The 17,746-nt window shown below is 45.5% G+C and overlaps 1 non-coding gene and 1 pseudogene across 1 annotated transcript; both read left to right on the top strand.

Annotated features, from left to right (window-relative positions):
- The first annotated feature begins 9,580 nt into the window (after positions 1 to 9,580).
- LOC126940115 (U6 spliceosomal RNA) lies at positions 9,581 to 9,682 on the top strand. The gene has a single exon (XR_007720626.1). It is a non-coding gene; the product is annotated as a U6 spliceosomal RNA (small nuclear RNA).
- Positions 9,683 to 12,559: 2,877 nt separating this feature from the next.
- LOC126938592 (60S ribosomal protein L29-like) lies at positions 12,560 to 13,027 on the top strand (annotated as a pseudogene).
- Positions 13,028 to 17,746: the final 4,719 nt, after the last annotated feature.

The following is a 17,746-nucleotide window of genomic DNA, read 5'->3' on the forward strand; positions in this document are numbered from 1 at the left end:
GCGAAATTCTGTCTCCAAAAGACAGAGAGAGAGATAGAGAGACAGGGTCTCACTCTGTAACCCAAGCTGGAGTGCAGTAGCACGATCACAACTCACTGCAGGCTTGAACTCTTGGCCTGAAGTGATCCTCCCACCTCAGCCTCCAGAGTAGCTGGGATTATTGGTGTGAGCCACTTCACCCAACTAATAACAGGGATTTTATTGAATTTTGCTGTCTCAAAAAAAGTAAAAAATAAAATTCAAAGCACATTCAGATTGTGCTTTGATATTACACAACTTTGAATCAGTAATAGTGGGTGACATATGTCGTGCAGATACTACGTCCCAAACAATATCCTGAACTGTTTACATTTATTAACTCATTTAATTCTCACAACAATCCTGTGTAGGTACTTGTATTATCTCCATTTTACAGATGAGAAAACAGAGGCTCAGAGAAGTTAAGTAATTTGTCCAAGGTTGCACAGTTAGGAAACAGCAGAGTGAGAATTTGGAGCCAGGAAGGCAGGACTAGGCGGGGTGGAGTGGGGGCAGAGCTCGGACACTGGGCTCCTCCACAGCTCTGACTCCTTCAGCCACTACATACCAAAAAAAAAATTTGAATCCAGTTTCCAGAGCCTACATTATGCTCTTCTGCCTATGGTGACCAACTTGTCCCAGTTTGCACAAGACTTCCCCGATTTGGGCACTGAAGATCCTGTGTCCTGGGAACCCAGTCAGTCCTAGGCAACCCAAGATAGTTGGTTACTTTGGTCTTTCAAATACAGCTTTTCAACGTCAGCTGTTTTGTAAATAAAGTCATAGTTACCTCTAGCCTATGTGACATTCAGTTTGCTGATCACTAACACAAGATAAGGGGGTTGTGAAAATGACCTCGTTAGGCTCTTGCTATTAAAGTAACACATGGAAGGCCGGGCGCGGTGGCTCAAGCCTGTAATCCCAGCACTTTGGGAGGCCAAGACGGGCGGATCACGAGGTCAGGAGATCGAGACCATCCTGGCTAACATGGTGAAACGCCGTCTCTACTAAAACATACAAAAAACTAGCCGGGCGAGGTGGCGGGCGCCTGTAGTCCCAGCTACGCGGGAGGCTGAGCCAGGAGAATGGCGTGAACCTGGGAGGCAGAGCTTGCAGTGAGCTGAGATCCGGCCACTGCACTCTAGCCTGGGTGACAAAGCAAGACTCCGTCTCAAAAAAAAAAAAAAAAAAAAAAAAAAGTAACACATGGAAATAACATATGGATAATATATGGAAAAAATATGTGCAGAGTACAAAAACAGGAGCCATGGAAAATATTTCCAAATGAATAATAAATAGTGACTGAGAAAGAATAGGATTGGCAAAGAACTGACTGTGAGGGAGGCAAGGACAGTTGGAAATCCCAGAAATAATGATGGTGATGGCGGTGTCATCTCTAACACAGGCTGAGTGTTATGTGCTAAGTTCTGTCCAATCGTTTCACCAGCGTTAACACATTTAATCCTCAGGCAGCATGTGAGGTAAGCACTACCTACTATTATCTTACTGTGCAGGGGACACAATTGAGGCTCAAAGAAGTTAGGTTAGGCAAATCCTTTTAGCAGCAACGGAAGCAGCTGACCTTGGCAGGGGATTACTTGAGAAAGCACCAGGTGCTGGGGCGGGGTGCAGTCGCTCACACCTGTAATCCCAACACTTCGGCAGGCCGAGGCGGGTGGATCACCTGAGGTCAGGAGTTTGAGACCAGCCTGGTTAACATGATGAAACCCCATCTCTACTAAAAATACAAAAAATTAGCCGAGCGTGGTAGTGGGCGCCTATAATCCCAGCTACTCTGGAGGCTGAGGCAGAAGAATCGCTTGAACCCAGGAGGCAGAGGTTGCAGTCAGCTGAGATCCCACCACTGCACTCCAGCCTGGGCAACAACAGCGAAACTCCATCTCAAAAAAAAAAGAGAAAAGGCATCAGAAAAAGGGATGTGGACTCAGGTTTGTTCTTGGCTCAAAAAGCTTTTTCAAAATGTTGCCTGCTTGCAGTTTTTCCAGAATTTCTGAGGACAGACACACTTTCTCTAGCCCTGTAATCTTCTCAGATTTGAACTGGAAATCAGAATAAGGACTGAGTACCAGCCTGCTCCTTTCACTCACCAAACAGATTACTTCCCTGCAATCAGTAAACAACTACTACTTCTTCTTCTTCTTCTCCTTCTTCTTCTTCTTCTTTTTTTTGATGGAGTCTTGCTGCAACGCCTAGGCTGGAGTGCAGTGGCACCATCTCAGCTCACTGCAATCTCTGCTTCCCGGGGTCAAGCGATTCTCTTGCCTCGCCCTCCTGAGTAGCTGGAACTACAGGCATGTGCCACCATGCCTGGCTAATTTTTGTATTTTTAGTAGAGACAGAGGTTTCACCACATTGGCCAGGCTGGTCTCGAACTCCTGACCTCAAGTGATCTGTCCACCTTGGCCTCCTAAAGTGCAGGGATTACAGGCATGAGCCACCATGCCCAGCCCAATAAACATCTTTTGCCTGCAGAGCTTGCCACATGTTCCGGGTTTTTCTGAGTTAGTAGGAGTCAGGCATCTCCTGAGTGACTTGGCCAGACAAGTGGATGTTAATGAGTGACTGATGAGAAGACATGGGAACAATTGCCCCCGTTGGATGTCCCAGTGTGCAGGAGAAGCTGTGCTGATATCTGTGTTCAGGCCTCTTTGGAACGCCATTATGATTTTATGTACCAAGATGTATTATTGTATTGTAAGAGTTTCGGTTACCCTTAAGGGCTTGCAATTAATTTTCATTTGTCCTGGTCTTTTACAAGAGGGTTACAAATGGCTCCTTTTCTAGTGTTCTACAGAAGTCTTTCCTTTTAAAATAGTACCCTATGACACGGACACATGGTCCTAGAGCCTGTGTAATATATATATTTTTTGAGATGGAGTCTTGCTCTGTTGCCCAGGCTAGAGTGCAGTGGCGCGATCTCGGCTCACTGCAAGCTCCGCCTCCCGGGTTCACCCCATTCTCCTGCCTCAGCCTCCGGAGTAGCTGGGACTACAGGCGCCCGCCACCACACCCGGCTAAATTTTTTGTATTTTTAGTAGAGATGGGATTTCACTGTGTTAGCCAGGATGGTCTTGATCTCCTGACCTCGTGATCCGCCCTCCTCAACCTCCCAAAGTGCTGGGATTATAGGGGTGAGCCACCGCACCGGGCCGAGCCTGCGTAATTTTAGGCTGGAGTCCTGCTAGCACTGGAAAGCTTTGCCCTCATTATAAATGGTCAACTTGGCCTTCTGATTTCTAAGCTCATCTCTTGATGATTTTGGCAAGTATCAATAAATTATCTGGAGACTGCTCACCAACGTAGGGGGACTGATATGATTTAAAATCCGGTCTCTTTACTTGAAGCTTGAGTGATCAACCAAAGTTTAACTGTCCTAAGAAGCCCTGCTTGAAAATCCTTTCCTGGCTGGTCATGGTGGCTCAAGCCTGTAATGCGAGCACTTGAGGAGGCCAAGGCTGGAGGATTGCTTAAGCCCAGAAGTTTGAGACTAGCCTCGGCAACACAGTGAGACTGTCTCTACAAAAGATAAAAAAAAATCCTTTCCAGCATGTTCTCGTCTTTCCTAATACTTGTTCTTGGTGGATGTTCTAAGAATGTCTATTAAATGAATTAATTGCCATTATGTGATTTACCTCCTCTGAAGATTATAAAAAGAAGGCTTTTCCCAGTCAGGCACAGTGGTGCACACCTGTAATCCCAGCACTTTGGGAGGCCAAGGCGGGCTAATAACTTGAGCCCAGGAGTTCGAGACCAGCCTGGGCAAAATAGTGAGACCCTGTCTCTACAAAAAAATAAAAATAAAAATTAGTCAGGTGTGGTGGCACACACCTGTAGTCTGTAATCTCAGGTACTCTAGAGACTGAGATGGGAGGATTGCTTGAGCCCAGGAGGCAAAGGTTGCAGCGCACTCCAACTTGGGTGGTAGTGTAAGACTCTGTCTCAAAAAAAAACAAAAAAAACCAAAAACTTTTCTGGGAGGTAGCAGTGAGCCGTGATTGTGCCACTGCCCTCCAGCCTAGGGAACAGAGCAAGACCTCTGTCTCAAAAAAAGTCTTTTTGCCACTGTTGAATCTTCCACAGCTCCTAGCACACACGGGTGCTCACTCACTTTTCTCATTTGCTTGCTTGCTTATATGACCAAATGCCTCCAGCCACCCTGTGACCTGGGATACATTTGAGTTCTCATTTATCCCAAACTGAGAAGCATCCCAGGCTGGTCTTGTTTGACTCAGAAGAGTCTGTCCAAAGGAGCAAATTATCTCCCCATGAGGATTATTCTATTTATTTCCTCAAGATTGGGTCTGGTTGGAATCTAGCCAGGAACTCAGATGGTCCAAGACAGATTTGAGTTAGATATTCACACCCAGCTGATTCTGCCTGCCCAGGGAACAGGAGCATCTGTCAGGTGCCAGGAAAGTCAATGACAGATGTCTCCCTGTGGGTGCAGGGAGAGCTTCTGCAACTTCAGCCGAGGGAGATTCCCCAAGTGACAGCCCTGCCGCCGCCCCCATTTACATTTTGATCTAATTTCTGCATGTGATATCGGAACTGATATTCTTCTGGTGGCAAGGGAATAAAGCAATGACAAGCCTGAATCATCTTCATGTGCTCATCAGCAGAAATCATGTTTTTCTACTGCTGGGATTGCCTACTAATAGAAGGGCAGGGTTTTCCCCTCCATGGGTTTCAGGCAATGGAATGTCCTGCTGCCTCCTCAAATTAGCTTCAAATGCCACTGGCAGCAGCAAAAGGAGCCTGGGCCACGTGTCTGGTTCATAAATTATTTGCTAGCTCCTGTGATATTGACTTTTTTTTTTTTTTCTTGAGCGTTTTTGTGCTTGAGCCATAGGTTTCTGATACAGCTTGCTTGAGAATCAAGATCTTTCAATGCTGGAAGTTCTAATAATTTCTAGGGCCAGCAAGCATTTATTTGAAGAATTTTCTGCAGGGCTGGCAGGCATGAGAAATGCCTCTTTCATGCAGTGGGGAATTAAGGTCTCTGAACTTGCAGTGCATGAATTCAAGAAGCGGGTAGAAATGCTCACAGTTTGGGATGTAGCTTTGTGTACTGTGGCCCAGGGCGAGATAATCCAAGTTTAAGTGCCTCCTCTGCCCCCCCCACCCACCTTAATAGCTGTGTCACATTGGATGAGTCACTTCATGCCACTGAGCCACATTTGTTCATGCATCATATGGTCACTGAGCATCCAAAGCGCATGAAATGGAGGAAGGAGTTTACTGAGCATCTGCTCTGCCCCTGGCACTGTGGCAACTGTTTTTTCATAGTTTTCTTTTCTGTAAAATGTAGTTGATACTATACCTGCTCTTTGTCCCTCTGGGATTGCCATAAGATTCAAAACAAGATAACGTGGGAAAGTACATTGGGAGCCGCAAAGCATATAACCATGTAGAGGCCTGTTACCTTTGCCTTAATTCAGATTTTCCACATTCTCTCACTCTTCCAAGTATGTACAAGCTTGTCTGGGTGTGGCTTTGTGGGGCTGCTTATTCACCATACCCCATCTAAGTTCAGTGTAGACACACAGCTGGGAGTGTAGTATTTCCTTCTGAACCCATGCCCCTAGGTGCACGTGTCATCTTGAAATGAACAACACCAGTGAGAACACCAGCTTCCCACCAGAAGACTGAGGCTGAAATGCGTATGAGTCACGTGAAGTTGAAGGGCTGGGTTTGGTACCTTTGTGCTGTTCATTCCCATGTTGTCAGAGATAAGATCTGAGTGATTAGATGAAACTTGGTCTCCTGCAGCGAAAAGAGCATGGGCTCAGGAGTCAGACTTACCCATCCAGGCCTCTTTGCTCTGCCAGTTACTAGTTATATAAAGATGGCTTGACTCAGCTTGGGCAAAAAGGAGAATGTAGTGGTAGGATCCTAGGGCATCTAGAATAAGGGATAACTGGAATGAGGACTAAAATGTCCTCAAGATACTTTCTCCTGGTTTTGTTTGTCCCCCTCCCCACATGTTGGCTTTATTCTTTCAGCCCAGCTTTTTCCCCAGAGAGGGGATCATGGCTTTTGGTGTCTCTTGTGTCTCATGGATCTAGCTTCACTATCAAAGAAGGCCTGGCTTCTTCCCTCAATTCCAGTTTCAAAAATCCTGGGGCTGAGTGTGGTGGTTTTTGTTTGTGATCCCAGTGCTTTGGGATCTGAGGTGGGAGGATTGCTTGAACCCAGGAGTCCAAGGCTGCAGTAAGCTGTGATTGTGCCACTGCACTCCAGCCTGGGTTACAGAGTGAGTCCCTGTCTCAAAAACAAAACAAAACATAGGTTGGGCACGGTGGTTCACGCCTGTAATCCCAGCACTTTGGGTGGCCATGGTGGGTGGATCACGAGGTCAGGAGATCGAGACCATCCTGGCTAACACAGGGAAACCCATCTCTACTAAAAATACAAAAAATTAGTGGGGCGTAGTTGCAGGCACCTGTAGTCCCGGCTACTCAGGAGGCTGAGGCAAGAGAATGGCGTGGACCCAGGAGGCGGAGCTTGCAGTGAGCTGAGATCGCGCCGCTGCACTCCAGCCTGGGCAACAGAGCAAGACTCCATCTCAAAAAACAACAACAGCAACAACAACAAAAAACCAAAACAACAACAACAAAAAAAGCAAACTTACCTGAATAATATTATTACAGAACTGAAAAAAAAAACCCTGAAAATACTAGCATAAGTATATAAGAACATAATCTAATGTGAAATATTTCTGTTTTATGTAAATTATGCTTAAAGCTAATAAAGGGGAAATGTAGAAATTTATAAAGAATTTAAGAAATAAATCAGGAATTTCAAGCTATAATAAACCAATATATTAAAATAGATATCATTATATATGCAATTTATAATATATGAGTATATGCAATTAATCAGTTTTTCCTTTATATTTATAGAAATAGCTGAATGACACCCAAAGAACATATTTCTCTGTGTTCTGGAGGAAGAAAGTTATCATAAGCAGAAATTATAATAACTTTGAGCACTGTCTCCTAAATGCCCAAGGTAACAGTTTCTTGATCACAAACCCGGCTGGCATTTACAGGTACTGTGAAAGACTAGATCAGGCCTTGGCAACTGAGGGCAATATGGCTCTTAGAAAGAACTGAAGGATATAGTTCAAGGCTTAAACCAGCCCTGCTCAAATTTGCCTCTGAAAAGCAACCAAAATTGAGGCCCCATCATTTGAGGTCTGGCCAAATGGCCTTGCTGCCTGTCTCTCCACCTCCTTGTATCTTCTCGTAGTTCCCATCTACTTTCTAGGGTCATGGTAATAATGGTCAAAGTATCCAGTCACATGCCTAAGTAGGTACTCAATAAACATTGCTTCGCTTTCTTTCTCCTATGGCTCTACACATCTTTTTTTTAAAAAATCATGAGCACACAAACAAGGTTGGCTGTAGACATTTCGTTGTAAGAGCCGGCTACATGGCTCAAATATTGGCTGTGGTACTCTCTGATTTGTTTTAAATTCGCCCAGAGGATCCCACAGTGATTCTCGATTTGATCTGAGCAAGCACAGTTTGAAATATATCTTAGTGTTCTAAATGCTTTCCTGGCCCATAAGGAATCAGGCAGGCTACAGCATGTTTGGATAGAGTCACATCTAACCCATGAACATACATAAAGTGCTTATATCGTTATCTGGTGTTACACAGACACAGGGACAAAATTATAGTGCATGGTATGCCAAAGGCTCAAAATAGCAGGACAGTTATTTAAATTGTAGTTTGGAATTCCTCAAATCACTACCTTTTCCTAAGAAGTCCATATCCTTATGAATTGTAAGCCCAATAAAGGAAGGAGGAAATATAGTGTCTCTCATCTGAATGTGCAGACTCCATCATATGGCAGAACATCTGTAACTAGCCATGTGATTTGGGGCAAACCACTTTATTTCTTCAATCTGAAAAACATTTGCATACCTACCTCATATAAGGCTTTGAGATGGACTTCTGGGGGATGACTCAGACATGCCTTTAAAGAGAAGGGCCTGCTGGGTATGGACTTTCAGTAGAGTTAAGTACAGAATCTACAATAGTTCTAGAAGCAGAATGGTATGTTCTGGAATGGGGATAAGCAAGTGGTCTGATTTGGTTCAAGTATATGGGACATGCAGAGAGTGCAGGGGACTAAGGTTGTTGGGGGGCTATTTATTGGATGTAGAGGTCATAAGAGGGGAGGTATCACAGATGTGGAGCCTAGGTGACTTGGAAAATGGGTTGCCCCTTTTAAATTTAATTTTTTTCTTTTTTTGAGACGGAGTCTCTCTCTGTCACGCAGGCTGGAGTGCCATCTTGGCTCACTGCAACCTCCTCCTCCCGGATTCAAGTGATTCTCCTGCCTCAGCCTCTCGAGTAGCTAGGATTACAGGCACCCACCACCAAATTAGCCTGGCTAATTTTTGTATTTTTAGTAGAGATGGGGTTTCACCATGTTGGCCAGGTTGGTCTTGAACTCCTGATCTCAGGCGATCCACCCACCTCAGCCTCCCAAAGTGCTGAGATTACAGGCATGAGCCACTATGCCCGGCCAACTTTGGTTTTAAATGTACATCCTAGGTTTTAAGATTCTAGTTGGACATTCAGCTGGAGAGTCCAGAAGGTAGCTGAAATGTGGGATTGGATCTTGGGAGTGTTTCAGTGGACGTATAGATCTGAGAGCTGCTGAAAGTGAAAGTTGAACCTGATTGGGTCTACTTACTAGGATGTAGGTTCAGTTAATGCAATCATGATACCCAAATAATGGTAGGATTAAACCAGACAGAGGGTTTTTTTTTTTCTCTCTCTCTGTCTCTCTCTCTCTTTTTTTTTTTTTTTTTGAGATGACGTCTCACTCTGTCGCCCAGGCTGGAGTGCAGTGGCGCGATCTCGGCTCACTGCAACCTCCGCCTCCCAGATTTAAGCAATTCTCTGCCTCAGCCTCCTGAGTAGCTGGGATTACAGGTGCCCGCCACCACACCTGGCTAACTTTTGTATTTTTAGTAGAGACGGGGTTTCACCATCTTGGCCAGGCTGGTCTTGAACTCCTGACCTCGTGATCCACCCGCCTCAGGCTCCCAACGTGCTGGGATTACAGGCGTGAGCCACTGCACCTGGTCTTTTTTTTCTCTTTCACATAATCCAAGAGTAAGCAGTCTAGAGTTGGTATGGTGGCTCTGGGATGTCAGAGACTCAGGTTCCTCCTATCTTTTTGCCTCACCAAGCCCAGGGTCATACCTTTGCTCACATTGTCCAAGATGTCTTAACACTACTGTAACTGTACTTCCAGGCAGTGGGAAGGAGAAAACGAGTTAAAAGTATGACCTGGAAGTACTGTAGGACCAGAACCCTGGTCTTTAGCTGAACTCATGCTAAACCAACAATAAAGATTACATTTCCAGTCTCCCTTACAGATAAGTGGCCAATCAGAGGTGAGCCAAATACACATGAGCAACTTCTAGATCCATTCTGCAAACATCTTTTGAATATCACTATGTCCTTCCATACTGAGTCACAGAGAACAGTGCTGTGAAAGCCAAAGGAAAGGAGAGCACTTGCTTCAGCAGCACATTTACTAAAATTGGAACCATACAGGAAGATTAGCACGTCCCCTGTGCAAGGATGATGTGCAAATTCGTGAAATGTTCCATATTTTTTTAAAAAGGGCAGGTGCAGTGGCTCATGCCTGTACTCCCAGCACTTTGGGAGGCTTAGGTTCAAGAACAGCCTGGTCAACATAGCAAGACCTCATCTCTATAAAAATTTTTTTTAATAACGAGAGGCTTCTGAAGGAGGGGTTTCACAATATTACAGACAGATCAAGGAGGAGGAGAACTGAAGACACGAGGGCAGTGCTTCTCAACCAGGGCCTATTTTGCCACTTCCAAGGGACATCTGGCCATGTCTGGAGACATTTTTGGTTTGTAATGACTATGAAGGGAAATGTGTGTGCTTCTAGTATCTAGAAATTAGAGGCCACGGGTGCTGCTAAACACTCTGCAATGCACACGAAAACCCTCAATAACAAAGAATAATCCTGGCCCAAAATAGCAATTGTGCTGAGGTTGAAAAACCCTGCATTAGGAGATTAGGACAGGCCAGGCCTGGTGACTCACGCCTGTAATCCCAGCATTTTGGGAGGCCAAGGCAGGCAGATCACTTGAGGTCAGGAGATCGAGACCAGCCTGGCCAACATGGTGAAAACCCGTCTCTACCAAAAATACAAAAATTAGCCAGGTTTGGTGGCATGCACCTGTAATCCCAGCTACTAGGGAGGCTGAGGCCAGAGAATCGCTTGAACCCGGGAGGCAGAGGTTACAGTGAGCCAAGATCACGCTACTGCACTCCAGCCTGGGCAAAAGAGCCAGACTCTGTCTAAAAAAAAAAAAAAAATCCTGAAGCCCAGGTCACATGCAGGCCAATTAACTCAGAATATCTCAGGGTGGGACCCAGGCATCAGTATTTTTAAAAGATGCTAAGTGATTCCAATGCACAGCAAAGTTTCAGAAACATTGGATCAGGAGGTAACTGGTAAGCCCTCTGAGAGGGAAGTTTTGACAATTACTGGCACACAGAGGGTTCTTGACAACTATCTGTTGAGAGAGCAAATACATAAATGAATAACAACACCACAAGGACAGAAGCGAATAGTCAGTGGTTGAGGAAATAAGTTGGAAGTGGAGGTTGGGGGAGAGCTTTAAGTACAGATTACTCTTCCCTAAATTCGGTTGTATCAGGAGAAAGAGAAGGGGTAGCACACTGAGGGAGAAGCAGATACGAAAAAGATTTTCTGTATTTTTTTTTTATTTTATTATTTTATGAGACAGGGTCTCACTCTGTCACCCAGGCTGGAGTGCAGTGGCACAATCACAGCTCACTGCAGCCTCAACCTTCTGGGCTTAGGTGATCCTCTCAACTCAGACTCCTGAGTAGCTAGGACTACAGGTGCCCACCACCACACCACACCCAGCTAATTTTCATATTTCTTAGAGATAGGATTTCACCATGTTGCCTTGGCTGGTCTCGAACTCCTGTACTCAAGCAATTCACCTGCCTCAGCCTCCCAAAGTGCTAGGATTACATATGTGAGCCACTGCGCCCAGCCGGGAAAAGATTTTCTATTTTTAGGTTGATGCAGAATTGAGCATGTTTGTGGGAAGAGGGTAAGAAGTAAGGAGAGAGAAAAAGGGTAAGAACATGAGGGATAAGAGGAGTCGTCAGTGGAGGGGATGAGATGAGGCTTGTGCTTTCTGCAGGGGAAGAGATGCTCCTAGAGACAGAAGGTGAAGATATGGACTAATCTAAGGTGAAGGTGATGACAGGGTGGGGGTGGGGTCTTGAATGACCTCCATCTTCCCTATAAGTAGAAAATGAGATCTTATAATAAGTGTGGCAGGGGTGGATTTTTGGGCTTGAGGGAGTTGAGAAGTCTTAGGTAACACTGTACAGAAAGCCATCGTCAAAAAGAGCCCAGGCCAGGCGCAGTGACTCATGCCTGTAATCCCAGAATTTTGGGAGGCCGAAGCGGGTGGATCACCTGAGGTCAGAAGTTCGAGACCAGCCTGGCCAACATGATGAAACCCCCCTCCTCTACCAAAAATACAAAAAATTAGCCAGGCATGGTGGCAGGTGCCTGTAATACCAGCTACTCGGGAGGCTGAAGCAGGAGAATCACTTGAACCCGGCAGGCAGAGGTTGCAGTGAGTGAGTTGCAGTGAGCTGAGATCACACCATTGCACTCCAGCCTGGGCAACAAGAGGGAAACTCCATCTAAACAAATAAACAAACAAACAAACAAACAAAAGAGCCCAAGTGGAGCCCAGGTGAGGTTTGGAATTGTGAATCTATACTGGGTCAAACCAGCATGACCTTGGGACTTTCTCCAGCAATACCCTGAAGTGTGGGAGGGGAGAAACAGGGCAATAGGAGCCAGCTGGGGCTGGGAAAACACAGACAGTAGAAAACTAGTGAAGGGAAGAAATCCTTGTCATTTATGAGCAAATTTCAAAATGGCTGAACATGAGGTCTAAGCCAGGAGAAAATATGAGTGAAATGGAAGAGTGCTGATAACTGGAAAGAAAAGCGTAGATGAATGACTTAGAGACACCATGAAATGTTCAGTGGTGGGCCGGGCGTGGTGGCTCACACCTATAATAATCCCAGCACTTTGGGAGGTCGAGGCGGGCGGATTACCTGAGGTCGGATTACCTGAGGTCGGGAGTTTGAGACCAGTCTGACAAACATGGAGAAACCCCGTCTCTACTAAAAAAAATACAAAATTAGCCGGGCATGGTGGCACATGCCTGTAATCCTAGCTACTTGGGAGGCTGAGGCAGGAGAATCGCTTGAACCTGGGAGGCAGAGGTTGCGGTGAGCCGAGATCGTGCCATTGCACTCCAGCCTGGGCAACAAGAGCTAAAAACACTTCATCTCAAAAAAAAAAAAAAAAAAAAAAGAGAAATGTTCAGTGGTGGAGAAAAAGAAGAATACTTCCGGTTCTAGATGCTTTGGGAGCCACAGCTTAAGGTGCCGACATGGCCAAGTCCAAGAACCACAACACACACAACCAGTCCCGAAAGAGGCACAGAAATGGTATCAAGAAACCCCAATCACAAAGATATGAATCTCTTAAGGGGATGGACCCCAAGTTCCCGAGGAACATGTGCTTTGCCAAGAAGCAAAACAAGAGGGGCCTAAAGAAGATGCAGGCCAACAGTGACAAGGCCATAAGTGCACGTGCTGAGGGTATCAAGGCCCTCGTAAAGCCCAAGGAGGTTAAGCCCAAGATCCCAAAGGGTGTCAGCTGCTAGCTCGATCGGCTTGCCTACATTGCCTACCCCAAGCTTGGGAAGCGGGCTTGTGCCCACATTGCCAAAGGGCTCAGGCTGTGCTGGCCAAAGGCCAAGGCCAAGGATCAAACCAAGGCCCAGGCTGCAGCTCCAGCTTCAGTTCCAGCTCAGGCTCCCAAAGGTGCCCAGGCCCCTACAAAGACTTCAGAGTAGATACTTCTGTCTGCCAATGTGAGGACAGAAGGACTGGTGTCATCCCTGCTGGGCTGCCATCTACATGGGGCTGGGGTCCTCCTGTGCTATTTGTACAAATAAACCTGAGGCAGGAAAAATAAAAAGAAAAGAAAAAGAAGAATAAGTTGGGTCAGAGGGAATTTCATAGAATGAGATTTAGAAGTCGAGCCACTTTAAATATTGATAGAATCTAATGTGTGGGTAGGATTATATTATCTCTTAAACCCTTTCCAACTCTAAAACTCTACGAGAAATATAAGTGAGTGAATACTGCACTTACATCCAAATTTCCAAGTGGCTGACAGTGTGACCCCAATTGATCCTTGTTACATGTGAAGTCCCATCAAGTCCAAGTCCATGGGAACAGACTTGGACTATTTTAGGAATTTCTGCCTGTGTTCAATGATAAGGATAATCAATCACTATTGGACCTCTATGTCTTTCAAAAAAAATTTTTTTTTTTTGAGACAGGATCTCACTCTGTTACCCAGGCTGGAGGCAGTGGTGACATCATAGCTCTCTGCAGCCTCAAACTCCTGGCTCAACCAATTCTCCAGCCTCAGCCTCCTAAATAGCTGGAACTACAGACTTGAGCCACATGCCCAGCTAATTTTTAATTTTTTTGTAGAGATGGGGGTTCTTACTATGTTGCCCAACCTGGTCTTGAACTGGCCTCGGGGAATCCTCCTGCCTCAGCCTCCCAAAGTGCTAAGAATGGCCAGGTGTGGTGGTTCATACGCGTAATCCCACCACTTTGGGAGGCCAAGGTGGTTGGATCCCTTAAGCCCAGGAGTTTGAGACCAGCCTGGGCAACATGGACTCCATCTCTACAAAAATTACAAAAATTAGCTGGGCATGGTGGCCCATGCCTGTAGTCCCAATTACTCAGGAGTCTGAGGGAGGAGGATTGCTTGAGCCCGGAGGTTGAGGTTGCAGTGAGCCATGATTGTGCCACTGCACTCCAGCCTGGGACAGAGCGAGATTCTGTCTCTAAATAAATAAATAAATAAATAAAACAAAGTGCTGGAATTACAGGCATGAGCCACCATGCCCAGCAAAACTTTTAATATAAATTCTAGTCTCATCAGTATTTGAGAGTAGACTGTGGAAGTTAGGTAAGATCAGAGTCTGTGTCATGTAAAAAGCAAATGTATGACAAAGAAGAAAAAAAAAATCTTTGCTTCACACGTATCCATGTGATAGAGGTTTATCCTCACTTCCCCCTTTCCCCTCCCTCAGTCAATCTGCAATAATAATAATAATAATAATAATAATAATAAAAGGTAAAATGGCAATGTCGTGGAACAAATTACTTTGTTTGAAAGACGGAACCGCAGGTTGGTGTTTATGGGGGGACTCAGACTTGACATGGTATTGTGAGGCAAAGAGGATGCTTGTTAGGAACTTGTGATCATTATTGAACCGGGCAGGGAAACCTGGGCCCCTGAACTCTGTCTCTTTACACTGCATTTTGAAAGCAGCGCTTGGCTCTCTAATTGCCCCATATGCTGGTTTTATTTGGTGGCTCAGCTGGGTGGAGTGAACTCTGGGAAGAGATGCATTCATTTTTAGTTACCTCGCCAGCTTGCTAATTTTCACTCTGGAGGCATAAATCACCATAAATTACTGTAATCTCAAGACGAAGGGGCTGCTATTCTGGCACAAGGGCAGCAGCTATTGGTACTGCCAAAGCTGTTCTACCTGAGAGCTGGGGAAAGAGTTGCATATGGCTGGTTCTGCCAGGACACTCTTAGATTTGGGGTGGAGGATGTGCTGGGAACCCATTCTCCTTTACCTGAGAGAAATGGGGATCCTGGAGGAGCAGCTTCTTCTGTGTTAGTGGCAAGCCTGTGGCTTAAGACAGAGCTTTGGCCCTGGGCTCACTGCACAGCCCACACTGCACAGCTGTTGACATGTTTGACTTGCAAACAGAACATCAGTAGAACTTCAGTTCCTCTTCTCTCATCTTTTCCCATCAACTCATTTCTTGGTTTGGCTTGGTTTTTGTTTTTGCATTTCTCCTGAGGAAATCCTTATTAATTTCTGAAGAAATTACCTCAAACACAAACCAGAGGCTACAAAAATCCCTTGTCCCCTGGAGCAGAGGCTAAATATCATTAGGGAGGGGGAAAAAAAAAAAAAAACAGTGTAACATGTCACTTTGTCATTCATACTCATAATATTGATTAAAATTGTTTTCGTTGGCCTCCCAAAGAGCTGGGATTGCAGGTGTGAGCCACCATGCCTGGTCAATGTTGTTTTTTTTTGGAGACGGAGTCTTGCTCTGTCACCCAGGCTGGACAGGCTGGAGGACAGTGATATATGATCTTGGCTCACTGCAACCTAGGACTCCTGGGTTCAAGCAATTCTCCTGCCTCAGCTTCTTGAGTAGCTGGGATTACAGGTGCACACCACTACGCCCAGCTAATTTTTGTATTTTTAGTAGAGACAAGGTTTCACCATGTTTGGCCAGGCTTATCTTGAACTCCTGACCTCAAGTGATCCACCCGCCTCAGCCTCCCAAAGTGCTGGGAATACAGGCATGAGCCACTGCGCCCAGCCTGTTTTTTGTTTTGTTTTTTGGTTTTTGGTTTTTTTTTTCTTTTTTGGAGGCAGAGTCTCATTCTGTCGCCCAGGCTGGAGTGCAGTGGCACGATCTCAGCTCACTGCAAACTCTACCTCTCAGGTTCAAGGGATTCTCCTGCCTCAGCCTCCTGAGTAGCTAGGATTCCAGACGCCCACCATCATGCCCGGCTAATATTGGTATTTTAAAGTAGAGACTTGGTTTCACCAGGTTAGCCAGGTTGGTCTCGAACTCCTGACCTCAGGTGATCCACCTGCCTTGGCCTCCTAAAGCGCTGAGATTACAGGGGTGAGCCACCGTGCCTGGCCCAATGTTTCTCTTTTTAAATAAAATAAACATAAACTAAGTATAAAAAATACCAACTAGATCTGAATCAAGGTCACTTAAAAGATTAATAACTGGCTTGGTGGCTCATGCCTGTAATCCCAGCACTTTGAGAGTCTGAGGCAGGGGGATCACGAGGTCAGGAGATCAAGACCATCCTGGCTAACATGGGAAACCCCGTCTCTAATAAAAATACAAAAAATTAGCCGAGAGTGGTGGCAGGCACCTGTAATCCCAGCTACTCGGGAGGCTGAGGCAGGAGAATGGTGTGAACCCGGGAGGCAGAGCTTGCAGTGAGCCGAGATCTGGCCACTGCACTCCAGCCTGGGTGACAGAGCGAGACACCATCTGAAAGAAAAGAAAGAAAGGAAAGGAAAGGAAAGGAAAGGAGAGGAGAGGAGAGGAGAGGAGAGGAGAGGAGAGGAGAGGAGAGGAGGGAGGAAAGAAAGAAAGATGAATAACTAATGAATAAATATGAAAAAATTCCTTACCATTTCCACAGAAGGTGGAGAGGCCGAGATGGGGGAATAACATTTTCTTGACAAGTTCACATCATAATGGTGTCTGGGTGCCTGCCTTTGTGTTTGTGTTTGCCTGACATTTTAAAGAGTCTTAAAACGCAAGAGAAAGGGGAAACCTGACTATACCAAAAAAGAAAAAAATCTGCTTAGGAGGAACACTTTTTTTCCCCCCCTAATACTATAAAGCTTTGGAGAATTTAGAATCTAAAGCATCTGTTATTGCTGATGACAGGTTGATGGCCTAAGAAGAGAGGGAATTGTAGGTCAGGAATGTTTTGCACAAAAATGAGGCCACACTTGGGCATTAGAAAATAAGGCAGACAAATAACAGATTGCAACAGGATAAACTGCCCTGTGAAGTGGACTTGCCCCCCAACCCCAACCTGCCTGCCCTCAGATGACGGGAAACAGACCAGCTTTTTTTTTTTTTCTGTCTTCCAATCACCTGCCCTCATGTTTAGGCAGCAGAGATCTAAGTTATAAACACAGCTCTGCCAGGAGATCCCTTGGCTGAGAATGGCATTTAGAGTATTCTAGTTCTTCCTTGATGTTTTTCACTTTCAGACCTCCTATCCTTTTTAGAACCTGCCACACAAGCTTGATGTTTAATACAAATTCAATAAGTTGGTCCAAATTTGGAGATGAATTCTGGAGAAAAGTCAAACAGTGAAAAATAAGGAATTTTACTTTCTCTGGGGCTCCCAGGCTCTCTGGTTGGGTCAGGGCCCAAGTGGAGCAGGGAAGAAGGGGCCACTCTTTCTGAAGTCTCCCTGCATGAATGAAAATAACAGTTGAGTGGCAGTCACACACTTAGAAGCAAATCATTCTGATTTTGCCTTCTAGAGCAGAGATGTCTCCCCTAAGATCCGTTTTACCCCAGCAGAAAAAGCCAGGGTTGTCTGGGTTGTAGCAACACTGTTTTGACAGAAAGCCCTATGATTTTTCTCACAAACTTCCCTAAGGATGCTATCTTTCAGCGACACATACTTAGATTATTTCTTCTCCCTCACCAACTCAATCTAATGTTGCTAAGGGGTTCAGTACTTTCTCTCTGCTTCTTACCTCGTCCCAACCCCCAAGTTCTTTCCCAAATTCCAGCAGCTGGGACCAGTCTCTGGGACAGAGCAGAAATAACATGGAAATTGGGGGTAGGGTTAAACACATCTATCAGTCTAGGAACAGGCAGAAAAGCAACACCCCCGTGACTACAAGTTTGGTAGTGGGCAACAATGTCTTATCCATCATGGGTGGTGGTGTGGGTAGTAACTG

Source organism: Macaca thibetana, chromosome 16 (genome assembly GCF_024542745.1).
Source record: "Macaca thibetana thibetana isolate TM-01 chromosome 16, ASM2454274v1, whole genome shotgun sequence".
In the NCBI taxonomy this organism is placed as follows: Eukaryota; Metazoa; Chordata; class Mammalia; order Primates; family Cercopithecidae; genus Macaca; species Macaca thibetana.